The 20,782-nt window shown below is 59.3% G+C and overlaps 1 protein-coding gene and 1 long non-coding RNA gene across 5 annotated transcripts in view; both read left to right on the forward strand.

Moving 5' to 3' along the window:
* Positions 1-12,226: 12,226 nt before the first annotated feature.
* Positions 12,227-17,092, forward strand: LOC103346170 (uncharacterized). 3 transcript variants are annotated; one of them, XR_011387542.1, is made up of 5 exons: positions 12,227-12,456; positions 12,558-12,665; positions 13,971-14,246; positions 15,413-15,621; positions 15,860-17,092. It is a non-coding gene; the product is annotated as an uncharacterized lncRNA (long non-coding RNA). The 3 variants fall into 3 exon arrangements; XR_515696.4 differs by having other exon boundaries at positions 12,227-12,665; XR_515697.4 differs by having other exon boundaries at positions 12,227-12,665; positions 13,971-14,173.
* A 3,247-nt stretch (positions 17,093-20,339) lies between these two features.
* The window catches only part of HDAC4 (histone deacetylase 4), a 268,181-nt gene continuing 267,738 nt past the window's right edge, over positions 20,340-20,782 (forward strand). Inside the window, exon 1 of one of the 2 annotated variants that reach the window (XM_070071474.1) lies at positions 20,340-20,396. The gene's annotated coding sequence lies outside the window, so the exon portion shown is untranslated. Of the gene's footprint in view, positions 20,397-20,545; positions 20,700-20,782 lie in introns of those variants that run through there. The other variant, XM_070071472.1, reaches the window with a different exon arrangement.

Here is a 20,782-nt window from a genome sequence, read left to right on the forward strand (position 1 = left end):
ACAGACGACCCCGAGCTTTCTCCCCTGCGACACCCAGAGGGAAGACATCTTCCGTGAACTAAATCCCATCCGGGTCTGGGACCGATACCGTTTCCAGAATGCTCCCAATCCTCTGAACACGGAATCAAACTGGTGCTGCGGAGACCCTGCCGAGGCCAGATGCGTCGACCCCAGCACTCCCTGCGCCGGCTTCTTACCCCGGGCCGAGCGCCCAGCGGCGAGCCTGGACGTCACCCCGGACCTCTCCTGGGGAAGCAACACGAATGAGAAAACACACGATTGCACCCTCCTGCAAAGTCTCGGTGACAAGGAATATATTTAAATTATTAAACCTGGTTAACCACACACCCAGAAATACAGCTTACTTCAATTAGAGTAAATAAAGTTTGTATTTTTACAAGCCCTAAATCATCGCTAGTTAAGATCAGTGGAGGATGGGCTGGCGCTGTGGCTCCGCAGGTTAGGCAGGGCCACGCAGAAGCGCCCGGCTCTGGTCCTGGCTGCTCAGCTCCAATTCCAGTGCCTGCCCTGTGCACCCTGGGAGGCACCGGGGACAGCTCAGGTACCTGGGTCCCTGCCGCCCATGCGCGAGGGAAGAGTCCTGAGCCCTTGGCTTCAGCCTGGCTCAGCCCTGGCTGTTGTGGACACTTGGGGAGTGAACCAGCTGATGGATGATTCCTCTCTCTCTCTCCCTCTCTCCCCCCTCTCTCTCTCCCTCCCTCTCTCTCTTCCTCCCTCCCCTCTCTCTCCCTCTCTCTCTCTCCCTCTCTCTCTCCCCCTCTCTCTCTCCCTCTCTCTCTCTGCCCCTCTCTCCCTCTCTCTCTTCCTCCCTCTCTCCCTCTCTCCCCCCCTCTGCCCCTCTCTCCCTCTCTTTCTCTCCCTCTCTTCCTCCCTCTCTCCCTCTCTCTCTCCCTCTCCCTCCCCCCTCCCTCTCCCTCCCCCCTCCCTCTCCCTCTCTCTCTCCCTCCCCCCTCCCTCTCCCTCTCTCTCTCCCTCTCCCCCTCCCTCTCTCTCTCCCTCTCTCTGCCTCTATCTCTCCCTCTCTCCCTCTCTCTCTCTCTGCCTCTCTCTCTCCCTCCCTCTCTCCCCCCTCCCTCTCTCTCCCCCCCTCCCCCTCTCTCTTTCTCTCTCATTCTGCCTTTCACATAAATAAAAAACAAACCTTTTAAATCAATAGAGGAAAACAGAAGCTGAAGAAGTCACAGGGCATTGGTGCTATCTTCACACATACAGACATGCGCATTGCTATGGACTCACAGTATTGCACTTCCGTGACGTAAGCTTTTTCTAGAACGTTAGGAAGGTTTCAGACGCACAAAAACTTGTCTTATTTCAAGGAAAAATGCTGAAAAAAATCAGATTTGAGATGCTGACACTCATGTCCCAGCTGTGATGACGAAATCGCAGCTTCTGACATGTTTCCTTTTTGTCGTAATTGAAACCACTCTATGGATAGGGGACCACTTATAAAGCACGGTGCATTAAAATATGGGTCTCCAAGATACAGGGGGTCTCAGGGCCCCACTGCTCGCGGAGGGGGTGACCCTGGAACAAAGCGATTGTGTTTGCTCGTTGGTCCCTGTGACAGCAGAACGGAGCCGTGAGCTGTCTGCTCGCAGCGCCGGCGCGGTGCTGGGCGAAGAGCGGGGACAGGACTCGCCTCGCAGGCCAGGAGCTGTGTGGATCCACTCGGAAGGGTCACGGAGAAACGGATGGGGAACCTGGGCCCCAGGCGCTGCGGCTGCAGCCGCACTGCTGTCCCGCGGGGCCTTGGCTGCAGCTGACGTCACTGCCGCCCCGGCACGCCCTCCAGAACAGAGCCCCGTGGCCTGGAGATGCCAGCCCTGGGTTCTCAGGGTCGGGCCTGCGCTTGTTTCCATCTGAGGCACAGACTTAACAAAGTGTATTCTTAGGTGGACGAAAGGCCAGGGCAAGGTTGAGGGCCCGGCCCCTCCACGGCCCACCCATGACGCCCCCAGCCCTTTCCGTACCCTGCTCGGGGCGTTTTGTGGCACGGACACCCAGGACTGCCTCCAGGCTGGAGTCCCCGGGCGCCGTCTGGTGGGCAGTGGGGTTTCCTGGCCCAGTCAGGCCAGGCAGGGGAGACGCTGCCCTCCAGGCCCCCAGGGCAGCCAGGGCGGGCACAGGGACGGTGGAGGTGCGGCTGCAGGTGTGACAGGTGCACGGCTCCCCGCAGACCGGGGACCAGGGTCTCAGCGGGCGTGACCAGGTGAACAGGTGCCCGGTGCCGCCTGCAGGGTTTCCACGAAGACCAGGCCCACGGGGCCATCCCCCCGGCGGGCTGCGGTGGCAGAGCCCCTGGCTGGGCTAAAACACCGCAGCTTCCGACACTTCTCCCGGTCTGGGGGCGGCAGGTCCGGGGGGGCATCAGGACGGCCTCTGGGGGGACTCAGCTCTCCTCCTCAGAGGGGGCACCTCTTCACAGGGGCGTGTCTGTGTGCCCTCAGGCACGAGCGGTTTGGGGATCTGTGTTTACACACCTCCCTCGGGGACAGGCACACAAAGTCTATGTTTTCATTAACTAGAACATTTTCGAGCTGGCTTCCCAACGAGCTCTTACGACCAGGAGCGCTCTCCAAACCGCGGAGGCCGGAGCAGCCCACTTGCCGTGCCTGGTCTGCAGGAGACTAAACCCCGCCAGCGTCTAGAAACAGGAGCGCCTGCGCCAGCTCCTGCTGCTCCAACAAGGCGCCCGAGGCGGCTACACTGCAAAGAAAAGAGGTTCGCTTTGCGCGGTCCTCGAGGTACGAGGTCAGGGGCTCCACCGGCCAATGCGCTACTTTCTGGAAGAGTCTAAGAGACCGGAGCACACGCGTGTGCCTGTCTCGAGACCTGAGCACTCCTCCACCGTCGGATTGCGGCAGGCGGTGAAGCCTCAGCCGTGTCCAGGCCGTCGCACCGTGAGCAGGAGAGAAAGAGGCGCCCCGTGTCTTCCTCCGTGGCTAGAACTGCCCGAGTGCCCAGCTGTGCAGGAAGGGGCTGCCCCTGCCCTGGGCACCTCACACCTGCTGTGGGGAGCAACTGGGAGCAACTCGGACTAGACTGTTACTGGAATTAAGACTTATTCTATGCATCTGCTCTCCCACAATATGGCGCTGGGAGAGGAGGAAACAGCTTCTACACAGCTGCCTCCAGTTCAACCAATAAACTGTAGGACCTGCTCCTGATTGGAGAGCAGCGTACTCGGCGTGTGGGCAGCAGAGTTGGGATTGGTGGAAGAGGACTATAAAGGAGGAGAGAGACAACATGCACCAGGAACATCTATCTGAAGGAACACCTGTGCGGCCCCCGAGAGAGCCGGCCGGCGGTGTGCCGCTCCCCCGCGGAAGTGGGGAAAGCGGCCAGGGGGAACCGCCCTTCCACGGAGGTGGAAGGGACAGTAGCCAACCCGGGAAGGACCAGCAGCAAACCCGGGGAGGGCCGAGCAGACGAAAGAACAGCGCAGGGTCCTGTGTCGTTCCTCCACGAAGACGGGGAGCGACACCTGCTGTCCACGTGACGCCCTCCGCCCAGGGGATCAAGGCGTCCCGGTCGCATTGGTGTTCTCGGGGGGCCGGCCCTGAGACCCCGCCGACAGTCGTGCCCTGGCGTCCTGCGCCCCCTGGGGCAGCAGTTGCAGCCCTGTCTGTGCTGTCCTTCCGCCCCGATCCACAGATGCAGCCCACGGTCAGTGGCCAGTGTGCGTGCGGAAGCAGCGGTTGGCTAGCGGGTCCCTTGAGAGGCTGTCTGCACAAGAGAGGGCTTCAGGGCTCTCCCCGGAGCTGGGCTCTGTCCCTTGCGCCCCTGGGCTCCCCGGAGCTGGGCGTCTGTCCCTTGTGCCCCTGGGCTCCCCGGAGCTGGGCTCTGTCCCTTGTGCCCCTGGGCTCCCCGGAGCTGGGCTCTGTCCCTTGTGCCCCTGGGCTCCCCGGAGCTGGGCGTCTGTCCCTTGTGCCCCTGGGCTCCCCGGAGCTGGGCTCTGTCCCTTGTGCCCCTGGGCTCCCCGGAGCTGGGCGTCTGTCCCTTGTGCCCCTGGGCTCCCCGGAGCTGGGCGTCTGTCCCTTGTGCCCCTGGGCTCCCCGGAGCTGGGCTCTGTCCCTTGTGCCCCTGGGCTCCCCGGAGCTGGGCTCTGTCCCTTGTGCCCCTGGGCTCCCCGGAGCTGGGCTCTGTCCCTTGCGCCCCTGGGCTCTGGAGAGCGCTTCAGTCCCGGGCGGCTGTCCAGAGGGCAAGCACTGGACGCGGCCCCCCAGGGCACGAGGGGAGGCGCGAGGACTCACAGGAAATGCAGCCATTCTCCGAGCCTGCAATGCTGACACGCAGCCGAACAAAAGGTAAGTATTTCACTCAGTCCGTGAAAGCCTGCGGAATTCATTTTTCGCAAGCTTTTACAGTCTGTGGCCTTCCCATTCAATCTTGAATAATAGCGCGAGCTGAGCTGTGAAAGCTTCCGAAGTTTGAAGCCTTTTGACAAGTTAATTTAGCAGGACGGTGCGAGTTTTCCCCGAGACAGAACACAGCCATCCTATCAGGCATGAGCAGCCATCCCGAGGGAAGCCAACACCGTCAGGCGCCGCAGCAGCGCGCTCTGTGGAGCGGGCGTGTGGTCTCGTGTAATCCGCCATCAATATTTCAGGAGCGAGATGGCCCACTCATCAGTCAGCGGGAGTCGATACCGCCTCTCCCAGCCAGCGCTGGGGGCAGATCCCACGCGGCTCCTACTGGGAAGACAGCGTGCGCTAGGCACTCTCGCCTTCCACGGCTCTTCGGATTCTAATTGTAATGTGTATGTGTATGTGTGTGCATATGTGTGCATGTGTGTGTATGTATGTGTGCATGTGTACGTGTGTGTGCATGTGTGTGTATATGTGCATGTGTATACGTGTGTAAATGCATGTGTGCCTGTGTGTATGCATGTGTACCTGTGTATGTATGTTATGTGTGAATGTGTATGTGTGTATGTATGTGTGTGCATGTATGTATGTATGCATGTGTATGCACACATGTATGCGTGTGTGCATGTGTGTATACATTTGTACATGTGTAAATGTGTGCATGTGTGTATGCATGTGTATCTGTGCATGTGTGTATGTATGTGTGTGTATATATGTGTATATATGTGTGTATATGTGTATTTGTGCACATGCATGTGTGTGCATGTGTGTGTGCATGTGTATATGTGCGTGTGTATATGTGTGTGTGCATGTGTATATGTGCTTGCATGTGTATGTGTATATATGTATATGTATATATGTTGTGTGTGCATGTGTGTGCATGTGAACATGTGCATGTGTGTATATGTGCATATGTGTATGCATGTGTATACATGCATGCATGCGTATATATGTGTATGCATATATGTTCTATATGTGTGTACATATGTATATATATGTATGTTGTATATGTCGTGTGTGTATTTGTGTGTGTATGTGTATGCATGTGTGTTTGTATTGAACATGTGCACATGTGCATTTGTATATGTGTGTATGCATGTGTATATGTGTATATGTATGTGTGTATGTGTATATGTATATATGTTGTGTATGTGTCATTTGTGTGCATGTGTATGTGTATGTGTGTGCATGTGTCTGTGTGTATTGTATGTGTGTGTGCATGTGTATACATGCATGTGTGTATATGTGTATGTGTGTATGTGTGTGCATGTGTGTTTGTGTGTATGTGAACATGTGCATGTGTGCATTTGTATATGTGTGTATGCATGTGTATACATGTGTGTATGCGTGTGTATGCATGTATGTGTATATGCATATATGTTGTGTATGTGTCATTTTTGTGCATGTGTATGTGTGTATGTGTTTGTGTGTGCATGTGAACATGTGCATGTGTCTGTGTGTATTGTATGTGTGTATGCATGTGTATACATGCATGTGTGTATGTGTGTATATGTATATGTGTGTATGTTGTGTATGTGTCGTGTGTGTACGCGTGTGTATATGTATGTATGTTGTATATGTGTCGTGTGTGCATGTGTATACATGCATGTGTGTATATGTATCTATCTTGTATATGTGTCGTCTGTGTGTATGTGAGTGACAGAGAAGTCCTTCTTTCTCTAGGAAACAAGGAACCCAAGAGCCCTGCTTCCTGGGTGCCCCACCCACACCGGCCCTGGCTGAGCCTCTTCAGACTGAAAGGAACAAGCCCCTCCCCCTTCTTCACAGGTCTGGGGGCCGGCTGGGGGCCGGCTGGGGTCGTTCTGCAGCTCAGGATGTCCGGCCCCCATTTTCCACCGGAGGCCTGGAGAGGAAAGCCCTCTGCTGTCCCCAGGGGGCTTGGGGGCAGGCAAACATCCCCTATAAATAGGACGAATGGGGAAGATCCAGCTCTGTCGTGATGGGGGCCGAGCGCCAAGAGAAATTAATTCTGTTTAACAAAGAGAAGCTCAGACGCCACTTGGTCGTGTGCCCTGATTATAAATCTCCAAATGTTTCTCACTCGAGTGGTTCCGTGGGGGAAAACAGAATCAAAAATCAGAGGCCTTTTCTGGTGCCTGCGTTGCGACTGCCTGGCTGGCTTCGCAGCGCCCAGAGGCCCAGGCAGGTGCAGCGCCCGGGGTGCGGATGGAGGACCACAGCGCCACGCCACCTCCCAGGGACCCTCTGCGTCTCGCCTGAGCAGAAGGGAGACGGCCCCTTGCTCGCTCTCCCCTTTGGCGAGGTGGAGCTGAGTGGCTCTGGTTTAGTCCAGGGAAGGATGCATGGCCATCTTGTCTGCTGACCCCCTGCAGGGCCAGGGCTGTAAAAACAAGAGCAGGATGTAGGGGCTGAGGAGGGGCACTGGGTGTGGGTCCCCAGGCCGGCGCTGCGGCAGGAAGGGGAGACTGATGGAGGAGGTAGGCGCTGCGGTTTGGATGCGTCTGTGTGTCGGGAGGGCCAGCTCCAGGGTGAGGGGACGTGGCAGAACCTCTCAGAGGTGGGGGCCTCGAGGGCGGTCCTGAGGCACTTGGGGGGGCTCTCAGAAGGGACCATGGGGCCCCGGCCCTTCTGGGGTCCTGTGGGCCGGTGATCTCGCCAGGCACGCACACCCCTCGGTCTGCCACGTGCCCTCAGCAGAGGTGAGCGCTGGGTGACCTCCAGAGCTGAGAGCTAAACGGACCTCTTTCCTTGTCCAGCGCAGCCCAGGTGTGTCGTTACAGCGCTGCCGAACAGGCGAGGGTGAGGCGCTTCCAAGAGCGACGGGCAGTGTAATTAGAAGGGAGGCAAGAGCACGGGGCGGAGCACGCGTCGCTCGTGCAGAACGCGGCTTTTCCGTGGACTTTTGGAGGAACCCTCCCATCGCGGATTCCGACCACTTTTTTGCACCCCTACCTTTTTTGCAGCCCTTCCTATCCACTCCACTTCCCGTGGACCGCTGGCACCGTCCGGCACGGAAGCCATGGCCTGTCTTGGGGGTGGGGGGACGGGTCTTCCTGGTTTTCCTGTCCGCACAGGCAGGAAGGTCACCCTGATGGCTGGGAGGGCCGCAAGTCTCCTCCGCGGCCTTGCACCTGCTACTGCTCAGATGCTACGTTATGGCGAGTGGGGCTTTCAGCCATCTGGGTTATAATCTGTGGCGTTGTTTGGGTCACAGGGTAATGGAGAACACGCGTGTTAGGCGTGACATCCTGACGGAACACCGTTTCTCACAAGTTCCTTTCATCCAGACAGGAACAGTGCGGGCCCAGGGTGACTGGGAGAGCCAGCCACCTGCGCAGGCTTCCACGTTCCTGTGACTCAGTCTGATACTCCGGAATTTCTCTTGTGTCTTGGGAACCACTTGTGAGTGCAGCTGTCATCTGATTTTCATGTAGCAATGACTGACTTCGGTAGGGTCTGTGGAATTTGACTTTTTATACCATCACCCGCTGGAAAATCCTGAATTTTAACTGTGCAACTGTTACTGCTGTTAAACTTGTCGAGAAACAACACCAAATTCTGGCTTGCTCTGATCATAGAAATGAGATTGTCCACTCAATGTATACTTGTGCAAGGTGAAGTCAACCAGTGAACGGGAAATGTTCGTCCAGGGCTCAGCCGGTGAACGGGAGGCGGCTGTCCAGAGCGTCTTGCCTAGTGTGGAAGATGAACACTGGACAAGGGCCCGCTGGGCGTCCAAACACTGACAAAATCAAGAAAAGGATTCTGCTCCGTCTCCAGGACGGTGTCAGGCACGCCTTGTTTTACTGCTAGTGCATATTTCACACCCACGAGGAGTGGGCAGACGGCGGAGGGGCGTGCTCACGAGGCTGTGTGCCCACGAGGCTGCTGCGGGCAGTGGTGATGTGCAGTATCCCGCTGGATGGAAGTGCACTCTTCACTCAGGCGTTGAAAGACCTTTGAGTCGGCTCAAGTTTGTGGCTATTATGAATAAAGCTGACAGGTTTTTTTTTTCCAAGATTTATTTATTTATTTGAAAGAGTTACACAGAGAAAGAAGAGGCACAGAGAGAGAGAGAGAGAGAGAGAGAGAGAGAGGTTTTCCATCTAATGGTTACTCCCCAATTGGCCACAATGGCCAGAGCTGCGCCAATCCGAAGCCAGGAGCCAGGAGCTTCCGGGTCTCCCATGTGGGTGCAGGGCCTAAGGACTTGTGCCATCTTCTACTGCTATCCTAGGCCATAGCAGAGAGCTGGATTGGAAGTGGAGCAGCGGGTCTAGAACCGGCGCCCAAATGGGATGCCGGTGCTTCGGGCCATGGCTTTTAACCCACTGAGCTTCAGCGCTGGCCCCAAAGCTGATAGATTTTTGTGGGGGCCCAAATTTTCATTTCTGTAGGGTGACTATGGGGCAACAGAATCGCTGGGTCCTCTGCTAGGTGTATGTTTACCACTGGGAAAAAACTGCACCCAAACAAACAAAAATGAGAACACACGTGTTCGGAGTGGGCGTTGGGTGCTGACTCCCACCTGCCAGCTGTGTGCCACAGGTGCCCCACCTCCTCCTGGGACACGCCTCTCCACGGGTTTTTGTTTGACTCCTTCAAACAGGTGTGAAGCGGCAGCTCCTTCTGGTTTTAATTTGCATTTCCCCAATGGCTCAGGAGGTTGAACAAGAAAATCAAATTTGCTACAGTTTTCCTTTACGGTTTGTGTGTGTTTCCTGTTCTGTAGGAGAAATCCTCTCAGGAACCACACTGTGCCGTAGTAGGTGAAGCCACCACTTACGATGCCGGCATCCCACATGGCCACTGGCTCGAGTCCTGTCTGCTGCATTTCCAACCAGTTCCCTGCTAACAGCTTGGGAAGGCAGTGGAAGATGGCCCCCTGCTAACTTGATGGGAGGCCTGGAAGAAGCTCCTGGCTCCTGGCTCCAGCCTGGCCCAGCGCTGCCTGTTGTGACCATCGCGGGAGTGAATCAGCGGATGGAAAATCTCTCTTTCTCTGTAGCTTTGACTTTCAAATAAATAAATAAATCTTTAAAAAAAAAAACACTTTCAGAGGTTATAAGTGCCCTTCCCACATTCCTTTCTCGCATAGATCTTTTCCCCACCAGGTCGGTGTGTTTGGCGTGAGATAGTGATTTATCTTATTTCCAGGTCGGTGTGTTTGGCGTGAGACAGTGATTCTATCTTATTTCCAGCAGGGAGAATCAGGTGTTCAAGCGTAAGTGACTTAGTGTTTTCTCCTCTAGCCTGCGTGCAGTGGGCATAGAGCAGGTTGTAGTGCTGTCTGGACTGCACTCTGCTATTTGCTGTATTCGATATCCCCACACCAAGGCTTTGTGGCCAAATTCCTAGAGCTGAGAATGGAATTTGATGTTTCATAAAGAGACCCCCCCCCCATCACATTGTTTATCAAAATCACCTTGCCTACTCTTAGCTGTCTGCTAGGCAATGACTTTCGAAAGCGACATACCAAAAATTGCACTGAAGTTTCAAACTACTTTGGAGAGCAGCCATCTTTGTGATTTCTGAGCTTTCAGTCCATGAACATGGTATGCACTGGCGTCCGAGACACCATTGAGGAAATGTGCACCACTGTTCCATGTGCCGTGAGGAAGAAGGAGTTCTCCCATGTTGACATATGACCAGATGCCAAGGCAACAGTCCACTCTGACTCTGAGACGTTAAAAATTGTAAAAAAAAAAAAGTATGCTTCAGAATTGATGAAATTTTTTGTTTATCCAATTATTTGAGTCTTTAAAAAAACCTTTTACCAAAGATTGTCTCTGTAAATATTTTGTACAAGTTGTGCTGGAACTACCCTTAGGCTTCATGAGGTGTTTGCCCCACCCGCTATGCCACAGTGCCGACCTCATGAAGTATTTGCATGTGGTGTCCTGAGCTCGTGAGTGTCTCTGACTGCTGAGTGGAACCGGGGATTTGTGCATTGGCATCTGACGACCAGCGCTAAGCTGTCGTGTCCCCCTGGCTTGTCCCCCTGGCTTGCCTGGACATTGGCTCAGGGCCATCTTTTTGTAAGCGATTTCTAACCTTATCACATTTTGGTAAAAGGGGGTGTTCTGTAGGGATTTGATTCTTCGTAACTGGTCGCAGTTGGCTTTGTGGCTACGGCCATATTTAAGAATGTTCTTCCCACTTCAGGAGTATAACTTTTTTTTTTTTTTGGTATGTGAACATTAGTCTAAGCTTGTTAATTTTAGTATTCAAATTCTGTATATTGGTTATTGAAAGAGAAGAGTTCTCTGGTATTCTGGATCTATAAATCTCTCCTTGGGATTTAAAAAAATTGCTTTAGATTATTTTGAGGCCACATCGCCAGAGGCACAAAGTTCACGCTGTGCGTCCCTGGGGTGAATCACCCCTTCCACCACCCACTGTGGCCACCTGGATCTCTGAGAGTCAATTTTGACTGACAGGACACTAACAAAAGGCCTCTTTTGATTGTTGCTGGCTTAGAACACCATTTTTTGGCCCTCTGACTATCAGCTTCTCTGTACTCTCCTGTTTAGTGCAATCACTCGTAAACAGAAGGGGGTGGCTTTTATTTTTAAACCCCATCTCCCAGGCTGGCTCCGACTGGCAAATTTAGTCCTTTACATTCACTGTGAATGCTGGCCTGGCTGGACTGATTTCCAAGTTTTATTTTGGGTTTTCTGTTTGTGCATCCCATCTTCTCTTATTATTCTTCCCTGTTTTCTATTGGGTTGATCGTTTTTCTGTTCCCCTCTTGCTCTCTTCCCTTCTCTGCCACCCTCTCTGCTGCTGCGGGTGCTACATGCTGGAAGTATTCCAGTGTCTTTAAAAATGTTAACAAGCACGTTTGCTTCCCAAAATGTAAAGTTCAGTCTCCCTGCAGTGCTAGGAACTTAAAACGCTTTGCTTTCCACGTCCCCCGAGCCTCTGTTCCCTCCCCGACGTCCTGCCATCTCATCCCACGTCCCCTGTGGCCCCCTCCCCGACATCCTGCCGTCTCATCCCACGTCCCCTGTGGCCCCCTCCCCGACGTCCTGCCGTCTCATCCCACGTCCCCTGTGGCCCCCTCCTCGACATCCTGCCGTCTCATCCCACGTCCCCTGTGGCCCCCTCCCCGACGTCCTGCCGTCTCATCCCACGTCCCCTGTGGCTTCCTCCCCGACGTCCTGCCATCTCATCCCACATCCCCTGTGGCCCCATCCCCGATGTCCTGCCATCTCATCCCACGTCCCCTGTGGCCCCCTCCCCGACGTCCTGCCGTCTCATCCCACGTCCCCTGTGGCCCCCTCCCCGATGCCCTGCCATCTCATCCCATGTCCCCTGTGGCCCCCTCCTCGACATCCTGCCGTCTCATCCCACGTCCCCTGTGGCCCCCTCCCCGACATCCTGCCGTCTCATCCCACATCCCCTGTGGCTCCCTCCCCGACGTCCTGCCGTCTCATCCCACGTCCCCTGTGGCCCCCTCCCCGACATCCTGCCGTCTCATCCCACGTCCCCTGTGGCCCCCTCCCCGACGTCCTGCCGTCTCATCCCACGTCCCCTGTGGCCCCCTCCTCGACATCCTGCCGTCTCATCCCACGTCCCCTGTGGCCCCCTCCCCGACGTCCTGCCGTCTCATCCCACGTCCCCTGTGGCCCCCTCCTCGACGTCCTGCCGTCTCATCCCACGTCCCCTGTGGCCCCCTCCCCGACGTCCTGCCGTCTCATCCCACGTCCCCTGTGGCCCCCTCCCCGACGTCCTGCCGTCTCATCCCACGTCCCCTGTGGCCCCCTCCCCGACGTCCTGCCGTCTCATCCCACGTCCCCTGTGGCCCCCTCCTTGACGTCCTGCCGTCTCATCCCATGTCCCCTGTGGCCCCCTCCCCGACGTCCTGCCATCTCATCGGACACTGCTGTGTGCTGGAGCTCATGCCTGCTAAGATACGTGCGGATTTCTCTCCCCAGATCTTCTTGCAGTTGGGTTCCCACCCTGGCCAGGCTGGGGGTCGGGGGGCAGGGAGGCAGCTTCAGGGGCTCAGCCGGGCCCTGCTCTGTGGTCACCGATCCCAACAGCACATCCCTCTGAGCCTCGGTGTGTGAAGAACATGAAGGTGTCCCCGAGAGCCCTGCCAGACGCGTGACTGCGGGGGGACGTCACACCCGCGGCTGGGTGGCTGCGGGGGCGGGGGAGGGTCACACTTCACCTCCTTAGGTTTCCAGCTGGGCCCAAGAACTCAGCACAGGAGCCCTGGGAAGCAAACGGAAATCCAGACAACAGGCGAACCTGCCTGCTCCTACCCTAGGTAGGAACGGCAGTCAGGTGAGTCGGCTACACAGCGAGCGGTGCTGTCTTCCCAGGTGTGTTTGTACGGAATTCTCTCTGCCTGCCTTCCCGGCTTCCCCTGCTGGGCGGGGCGTGGGGGGGACCGCGGCTCCTCCTCGGGAGGGAGAGGGGATTGGACGCTTTCCAAGTGCTTTCAGCTCAAAACGACCCTGTGCCAGAGCGGTGCATTCTGGAATGGCCTCGTGCCCCCCTGCGGTGCCCTGAGTGACACAGGGATTTGTCAGGTGTCACGAGGTCCCTAACCCGCGGACACTGAGCCAGTCGAGAGGGACCCTGACTGGGGCCAGGCCTGCTGGGCAGCGGGTGCAGCCGCAGCTTGTGGCACCGACACTGGCAGCCCGCACCGGAGCACTGGTCCTAGTCCCTACAGGCCGCTTCGCATCCAGCTCCCTGCTAATGCACCTGGGAAGGCAGCAGAGGACGAACCAAGCGCTTGGGTCCCTGCCACCCATGTGGGAGACCAGGATGAGGCCCAGGCACCTGGCTTCAGCCTGGCCCAGATATGGCTATTGCAGCCATTTGGGGAACGAAGCAGTGGCTAGAAGATTCTCTCTCTTTAGAGAGAGAGAGATTGTCTTGGGTGGGGCTGACCTAATCAGGTGAGCGGGTAAAAGGCATCATCATTGCAAAGCCGAATAAATCCCCTGCCGACCCTGGAGGAGCAGGCCCCCTGTGGGGGGGCGAGAGCAGAGCTCAGGTGGGTCCTGGCTGGTGCCAGCAAGAATGGGTCTTTCAGTCCTGACCACAAGGAACTGAATCTGACCAACCGCCCGTGGACTAGGGCGAGGGCCCTGACTCAGGCCTGGCACAAGCCTCCAGCTCCACTTGGGGAGACCTTGAGCAGGGCTCCCAGGGTAATCATGGGGCCTGACCCAGAGGCTGGGAGGTGAGAGAGCCGTGTGGGTCTCAGCTGCTACAGCCAGCGATGCCTGAGAGACTCGGCCAGAGCCCCACTCACCGCTGTGCCAGCTGTGCCTTTCCTGGCACAGACGTGGGCGGCCCTGCTGCCCGTGTCAGCTCAGTCCAGTGCACAGTGGTCCCCCAGCGGCCAGCGACAGTGCCTGTGAGAAGGGGCAAGGTCGGGGAGCAGACCCAGTCCGTAAGCTCCCCCAACTCCTTGGTCATTCCCAGCATTTTCACTTCAGCCTCTCCTGTCTTGGGTCAGGGCTCAGTTTCGGCTCCTCGTTCATCTGTGGACTCCTTCCTTTGGGTTTGATGATTCTGCGTCCTCGTCCGCATACTTCAGCTGATGTGTGCATTTATTTGTGTTTTATTCAAAAGGCAGAGACACAGAGATCTTCCATCCAGGGCTCCCTCCCAGTGGTTGCCACAGCCAGGGCTGAGCCTGACTGAAGAGAAGCTGGGCACGCAACCCCGGTGTCCACATGAGGGCAGGGACCCACACCGAGCCCTCAGCGTCTGCTGCCCAGGTGCACAGCCCACACCTGAACTCGGGCTCTGGGACGCAGGCTGCGGGCAGCCAGGTAATGTCTCGTGCTGCACCCAGCGCCCACCCCACGCCCTCTGTTCTCGTGTGGAACCTCTGGGTTTTCTCAGGTAGGTGATGGGCTCACTTTGAGTGCTCCTGCCAGAAGTCCCCAGAGTATCCCACACCTGAGGGGCTCTGTGTTACTCCTGAGGGCTGGGCTCCCCCGACTACGCATGTAGTCTGGGTTCTAATCCCAGAGAGAGAGGGAGAGAGGGAGAGGTCCCACCCCGAGTGTGAATGTGTCAGATCTCACTTGATGGGACGCCCCCCCTAATGCCCACGTGAACAGTGTCCGCAGTGGACCCTCTGTGGGGTGGCTGGGCCCAGCTGTGGACTGTGGTTTCAGGTGGCCGAGGGCCCAGAGGCCAGTGCTGCCTCCAGAACGGTAGAAATACAGGGATGTTGTCCTTCCTCTCCTGTCCCTCCTGTCCCCTTCCTGTCCCATCCAGCCAGGACCCCAGAACACCCGGAGTCCACCACAGTGGCCCGTGCCCTAGGGGGCGCTGTTCCTTCGTCCTGAATCCCAGTGCCCTGCCGTCTTCGTCCACCCAAGCACCCAGGTTCTTTGCAGCTGGGCTTCTGCGCTCTAGCGGAAAACACAGACGGCCCTGGCGCCACTACAGCCACGGTGCTGTGGCTCCGGCTGGGCCTCAGCCCCACCCTGCAGTCCTGGGTGCAGCCCTGCTCTGCTGCCTTGTCACCGCCCTCAGAGCGGTTCTGACAGCGCCTGGCTCAGGCCAAGCCTGGGGTGTGCGGATGGTCGTCCACACCCGCCTACCCCCATCTCCGTGTCCCAGCCTCCACCTGCATCCCCCGGGCTCCCCACCCCCACACCAGGAGACCTGTCTCTCCCGCGGGGCCCCCCCAGCTCTGGCTGGGTTTTCAGGTACCCTCCGACACTGAGCAAGGGGGTCCTTGGCCTCGGCCCCCCGCAAGTGGAGTCCTTGGCCTGGGCCCCACAGGGACCCTCCCCCGAGTGAGAAGTCTGTGGGGCCAGGCGTGGAGTGTCCCGGGCCTGGGCGCCCTCTCCCTGAGTTTGCCCTGTGGTTTCTCGGCCACTCCAGGCCACGCGGGGGTCCCCTGCGCTCCCCCCAGAGGCACACTGTGTCACCTCACGTCTGGGGAGGCTGCGGGTGTGAGCAGAGCCTGGCTTGGGGGCCTCCACATGCTTTACTGGGGCATCTGGGGGCCCCTTCCACGCCCTTCTCTGTAGCACACTCGCCCTTCACCCCAGGCCAGCTCCCTGGCTGCTCTTCTCGCTTCGTGAACTGGTCTGGCGACATCCGAGGTATGGAGACGGCTGAGCCTGAGGGGTGCTGTGGCCCTGCCACCAGAGAGCATGGATGTACCACTTCTAGTTCCCTGGGGTCCCCGGCTCATCCCGCGGCAGCAGCTCCTCGCCTTGCTCCATGGCCCCCTGGTTCTCTGCCCGGAGCATCTCGGGTGCGCAGGGTGGGGTGGGGTCTGGGGACTCTGACCTCGGGCCTGCTGACCTGGAAGCACAGGAGCTACAGCCTGTGGCCCTGGGGGTGGGCCTTTCCTTCCCGGGGTGGAAGGCACGGCACGCGTGGCTCCGCCTCCTGCCCTGGGCTCCACACGGCCACACAACGGCTGTCAGCCAACCCCCGGTGCTGGGCTGGGCTTCGGAGACCCGAAGGCGCTTTGCCATTGCGTTCTGCAGGAGCAGCCACGCTCAGGCTCCATTCCTCACCCCCGACACGTGGCTCGGGCTCGCTGCTTCCTGGAAACAGCCCCGTTCTCCTGGGAAGGACCCTCTCCGGGGGGGCCGGAGCCCCGCTCCCTTCACCCCTGCCCCCGCCCCCACCCTCAGCATTCAACTCCTTCCCCTGACAGCTCTGGGCTGCACCCGCCCTCCGCGTAATCAGTGGTCCAGGCCCAACAGCTGGGTGACGATGCATTGCCAAGACACGGGGACTCGGCCTCGTCTGAAGCGGGCTTGGGGGGCCCGCGGCGGGCAGGGGCGACTGGGAATCAGGGCTTTGAGACGAGCCTTGAACCGGCCTGGGAGCGAATCCCTGAGCCCAGCTCCGCTGCCAGCGACAGCGGGACTGGCCCTCTCAGCTGCTCACCCTGCAGGCTCCCTGGTTAACTTGATGTCCCGCGGGGTTGTTAGAGCAGTGCCTGGTCCCTGAAGAATTCAGCAAGCGGGACAAGAACACAGCGGCCTCTCACCTTCCAAATGCTCCCACCCTGTGAAGTGCATCTTTGCTTTCTCCCGGCTGGAACCGTTTTGTTAAAAGTATACCATGCCTAGCGGCGCCGGCACACCGGGTTCTAGTCCCGGTCGGGGCGCCGGATTCTGTCCCGGTTGCCCCTCTTCCAGGCCAGCCCTCTGCTGTGGCCAGGGAGTGCAGTGGAGGATGGCCCAGGTGCTTGGGCCCTGCACCCCATGGGAGACCAGGAAAAGCACCTGGCTCCTGGCTCCTGCCATCGGATCAGCGCGGTGCGCCGGCCGCAGCGCGCCGGCCGCGGCGGCCATTGGAGGGTGAACCAACGGCAAAGGAAGACCTTTCTCTCTGTCTCTCTCTCTCACTGTCCACTCTGCCTGTCAAAAAAAAAAAAAAAAAAAAAAAAAAAAGTATACCATGTTGTGACTATGTGCTGTAGTCTTCCTTTTTTTCTCTAAAAATTATTTTACAAAGAGAAGGGAGAGACAGGAAGAGAGAGATCTTCCATCCTCTGGCTCACTCGCCAATCACCACACCAGCCAGGCTGGGCCAGGAGGAAGCCGGGAGCCTGGAACTGCACCTGGGCGGCAGGGCCAGGTATTGGGCCCTCCTGCTGCTGCTGTCTCAGGTGCAGTGGTGGAGTGGATTCTTCTTTCCTCTAAAACTAGAAAGTAAATTTCTTCTCGTGACACAAAATCCTGTTAAAAAAGTTGATTCCAAGTAATCATTGTTTCTGTGACCCTTTTAGTTAAACGCTTATCAATATCCTTATTTATGTGAGATGTGTGTGTGTGTGTGTGTGTGTGTGTGAGAGAGAGAGAGAGAGAGAGAGAAAGAGAGAGAGACTCCCGTCTGCTGGTTCGCTTCTCAGATGCCTGCAACAGCCTCAGGCCAGGCTGGGCGCTAAGCCAGGAGCCCGGAACTCAATCCGGGTGTCCAGGTCCTTGAGCCATTCCTGCTGTCTCGGGTCGGCATTACCAAAAAGTGGAATTAGGAGCCACAGCTGAGAATTGGACCCAGGATCTGGACTTCAGCAGGGGACGTGGGCGTCTTCGCTGGCAGGCTGAATGCTCCCATTTATTAGAATTAGGTTCCAGAATCAGAATCACTAGGTGAAAGACTACGCAAACATCTCAGGGTTTTATTAACGTGTCGTTAAGTAGCTGAAAGTCTCTGCCAGTTGACAGTCAGTTAATGTGTTTATTTCTTCAGTTACTTTTATCAGATAAAGTGTTGCGTTTCTCTCATTGTTGGGGAAGAGAACATTCTGTCATGTTTACTGGGCCTTTCTTTTGTGTTCCTTGTCCTAGTCTCTCTTGCTTTCGGAATGTTCACCCCGTCTGTCTCCCGGCTCTGGCGCCTTCTTACCCTTACCAAACCGGATGCAGGCACTCTCCCCTCACCTGCCTTCCCGGTCCCTCCCTTCCAGCTCCGGGGTCGTTGCCTCCAACATCTTTCTCTGGAGGTAAAATCTCCAAGTGCGTGGCTCTTGCATTGTCTGGGTGCTTCCTCCTGTCACTGACCTCAGCTGGCACGTGCGTCCTCTCCACCTGGAACATTCTCACACGTTCCAGCCTGCTGCCCGAGAGCCACACTGCTCACCTCCACCCCCTAAGCCAGGGCTGGGGAACCTGTGTGCCAAGGGTCACTGGGATATCTGTAGCATCATTCCACACAAAAGTAACTTAAAAATCAGCCTGCTACGAATTTATTGAATCTTGAGCCCTGCTAACCTGGCCGGCTGCTCCTGACTCCCGTTCACGGAGCCTGAAGCCCGCACGGTACCCTGAATGTCCCCTAGCAGCTCGTTCCTAATCGTTGCTAACAGCCCCTGTGCTCAGGTCAGGGTGTATCCCCTCTCCTCACTGCACCCCCACACCTGTCCCCGCGCCCCGAGATCAGCGTCTCCCCGATGACAGGCTTTCTCCTCCACAACCCCTGGGCAATGTGCAGTTTTCCTTAACACTTCTATCGTGACGCCATCTGAAGGGTCAGGAATTCGACGTCATTCCCTGTCCGTGACTAGCAGGTCCCCACACACTGCACTCTGGGTAGGAGGTGCTCACAGTGCGCTGGGGCTGCCCGCGGGAACACTGCCCGCTAACAGCGTCCAGAGCCGCCGGGCACACCTGCTGGGCGTCGCTCCGCTGGGGAGGGTCACACGTGTGCGGGGGGCCGGCCGTGTTGCTGCCTCCAGTGACCCGGGAGAGGACCACGTGGTTTTCGCTATGGGGGCAAATCTGCTTAGTTTTAGGGGCCCGAGTTTCTGCTTCGTCTCTGTCCCGTGGTTGAGCAAGTCCGACGGGGGCTGCTGCATTAGGTCCTTAGCACGTTCTCTGGCTACCGTGGCGGGCGTCTTCCTCCCGGTTCCGAGGCCCAGGACGGGCCCTGTCCGTGCGTCTGAGCCACTGGGACTTGCACGCGGTTTTCAGGCGGGCCACCCTGCCGGGCCGCACCAGGTGAGTCTCTGGGGTTGTCTTCACCTCAGGAGCCCCGTCCTGGGGTGCAGGCTCCGTAACGACGCCTTCCGGGGAGCACTCGCGCGTTCCTGGCGTCGGGCGGTCACTCCACCGTGGCCTTCGGCACAGCGCCCAGCGAGAACCCTACAGGGCTCCCGCCCACGCCCACGGAGCCCAGCTCCTCGGTACCGACGGCAGGGAGCGTTCCTCCCACGCGGGGCCCGTCTCTGGAATGGCCTGCACTCCGGAGGGCGTCCCAGGCGCGAGCCCGACTGCCCCAGCGGGCTGGGCTCACTGGCAGGATCTGCGTCGCCACAATCCGGAGTCCCGTGAACTCTGCTCCGCAGGTCACGTGGCTCAGGGCCGCCAGACCCGGCACCGGGGGCGGCCTCCTCGGCGCCCCCGCACGCCCCGCGCCTCGGGACCGCGCCGCTCGCCCGTCCCGCGCGCGGCCGTCCCTCGGGAGGCCTCTCGGCCAGACCGCCTTCCTGCTCGGGACCTGCCGTTTCGCACCAGGCAAACCCCGGCGTTTCGCAAACCGCGTTTCCGTCCGTTTGTGCAACGGCGCTGCCGCTCCGGGAGCCGCGGGCGGCAACGGACGCCGACGGCAGCCGGGCGCTTCGCGGGGCGCACGCGGGGCCGAGCGCGGCGACTCCGCACGAGCCACGCCAAAGCCGGGGCCTCAGAACGCCGCGGGCTCCCAGCACGAGCGCGCGCAGCTGCGACCGCCGGGCGAGCCGCCGTCCCCTCGGCCTCCCGCCCGGTCGGCAGGGCCGCCGCAGGCCGGCTCCCTGGGGCCCGCGTTCCCGCCGCGGGGCAGGGCGAGGCCCGCCGCGCGCCTGCGCACTCTCCCGGGGCCGCCCCTACATCTCCCGGCTCACGCAGCACCACGTGACCGTCTGCCAGTAGCCAAGATGGCGGCCTCGGCAAGGCCTGGCCGGCTCTGCGCCTCAGCCCGCGCCCCACCGCAACCCTACCACGCACGAGTCGGGCGCGAGGGCCGGCGGTGCTGACCGCCGGCAGCTCTGCGGGCTGCGGAGGAGAACCGGCCGCGGCCCAGCACCCGTGTTTACAATCTCTGCCCACCCCTGCGCCCTGCGTTTTCTCCGCCAAGCCTCCAGCGGCTGGCGCCTGAAGCGTCCTTTGGCACGCCCGCCCACCTGGAATTGGCAGCTCCGGGAGCCAACGGGACCTAGCTCGAGTCCGCGGAGGCGGGCGAAGGAGGAGCATTTCTGCCGCTCACGGGCCCTCCGGCTCGGCGATTGGGCCACCGCGGGGCGAGGGGCGGGAGCACACGGGGCCGTCCGCAGGCTCCAGCGGGCCAATGGGAGGACGGCCGGGCGCCCGGGGCGGGCGGGCGGGGGCGGGGCCGAGCCGTAATTGACGAGCTCTTCATTAGAAACCAGGCGGGGGGGCGGGACCCGGGAGGGGAGGTGACGCACGGCGCCCGCGGCCAATGGCTAGCGAGCCGCCGGCCGGGGAGGCGGGGCCGTGGCGGCAGACGGGCGTCGCGAACAGCCTATCACCGCCCGGCTTGGCGCTGGAGGGGGGAGAAGCATCATGGTTCAACGTGGGTCAATTTTTTGTGAATGAGGAGGGGAGGTTGTGGGGCCGCCGCCGCGGAGCACCGTCCCCGCCGCCGCCCGAGCCCGAGCCCGCGCGCCCGCCCGCGCCGCCGCCGCCGCCGCCGCCGCCGCCGCCCGAGCCGCCTCCCCGCTGGGCCCCCGCGGCGCCGCGGCCGCTCGCGCCGTCGCCGCCCGAGCCCGAGCCCGCCCGCCGGCGGGTGGCGGCGCAGGCTGAGGAGATGCGGCTCGGGGCGCCCGAGCAGGGCTGAGCGCGGCCCGCCGCCGCCGCCGCCGCCGCCGCCGCCGCGGTAAGCGCTCCCGGCCCGGCCGCCGCGCCATTGTCCGCCGCCCGGCCGCCCCCGCCCCTCGGCCCGCCCAGGCCTCGGCCCGG

Source organism: Oryctolagus cuniculus, chromosome 3, assembly GCF_964237555.1.
Source record: "Oryctolagus cuniculus chromosome 3, mOryCun1.1, whole genome shotgun sequence".
Lineage (NCBI taxonomy): Eukaryota > Metazoa > Chordata > Mammalia > Lagomorpha > Leporidae > Oryctolagus > Oryctolagus cuniculus.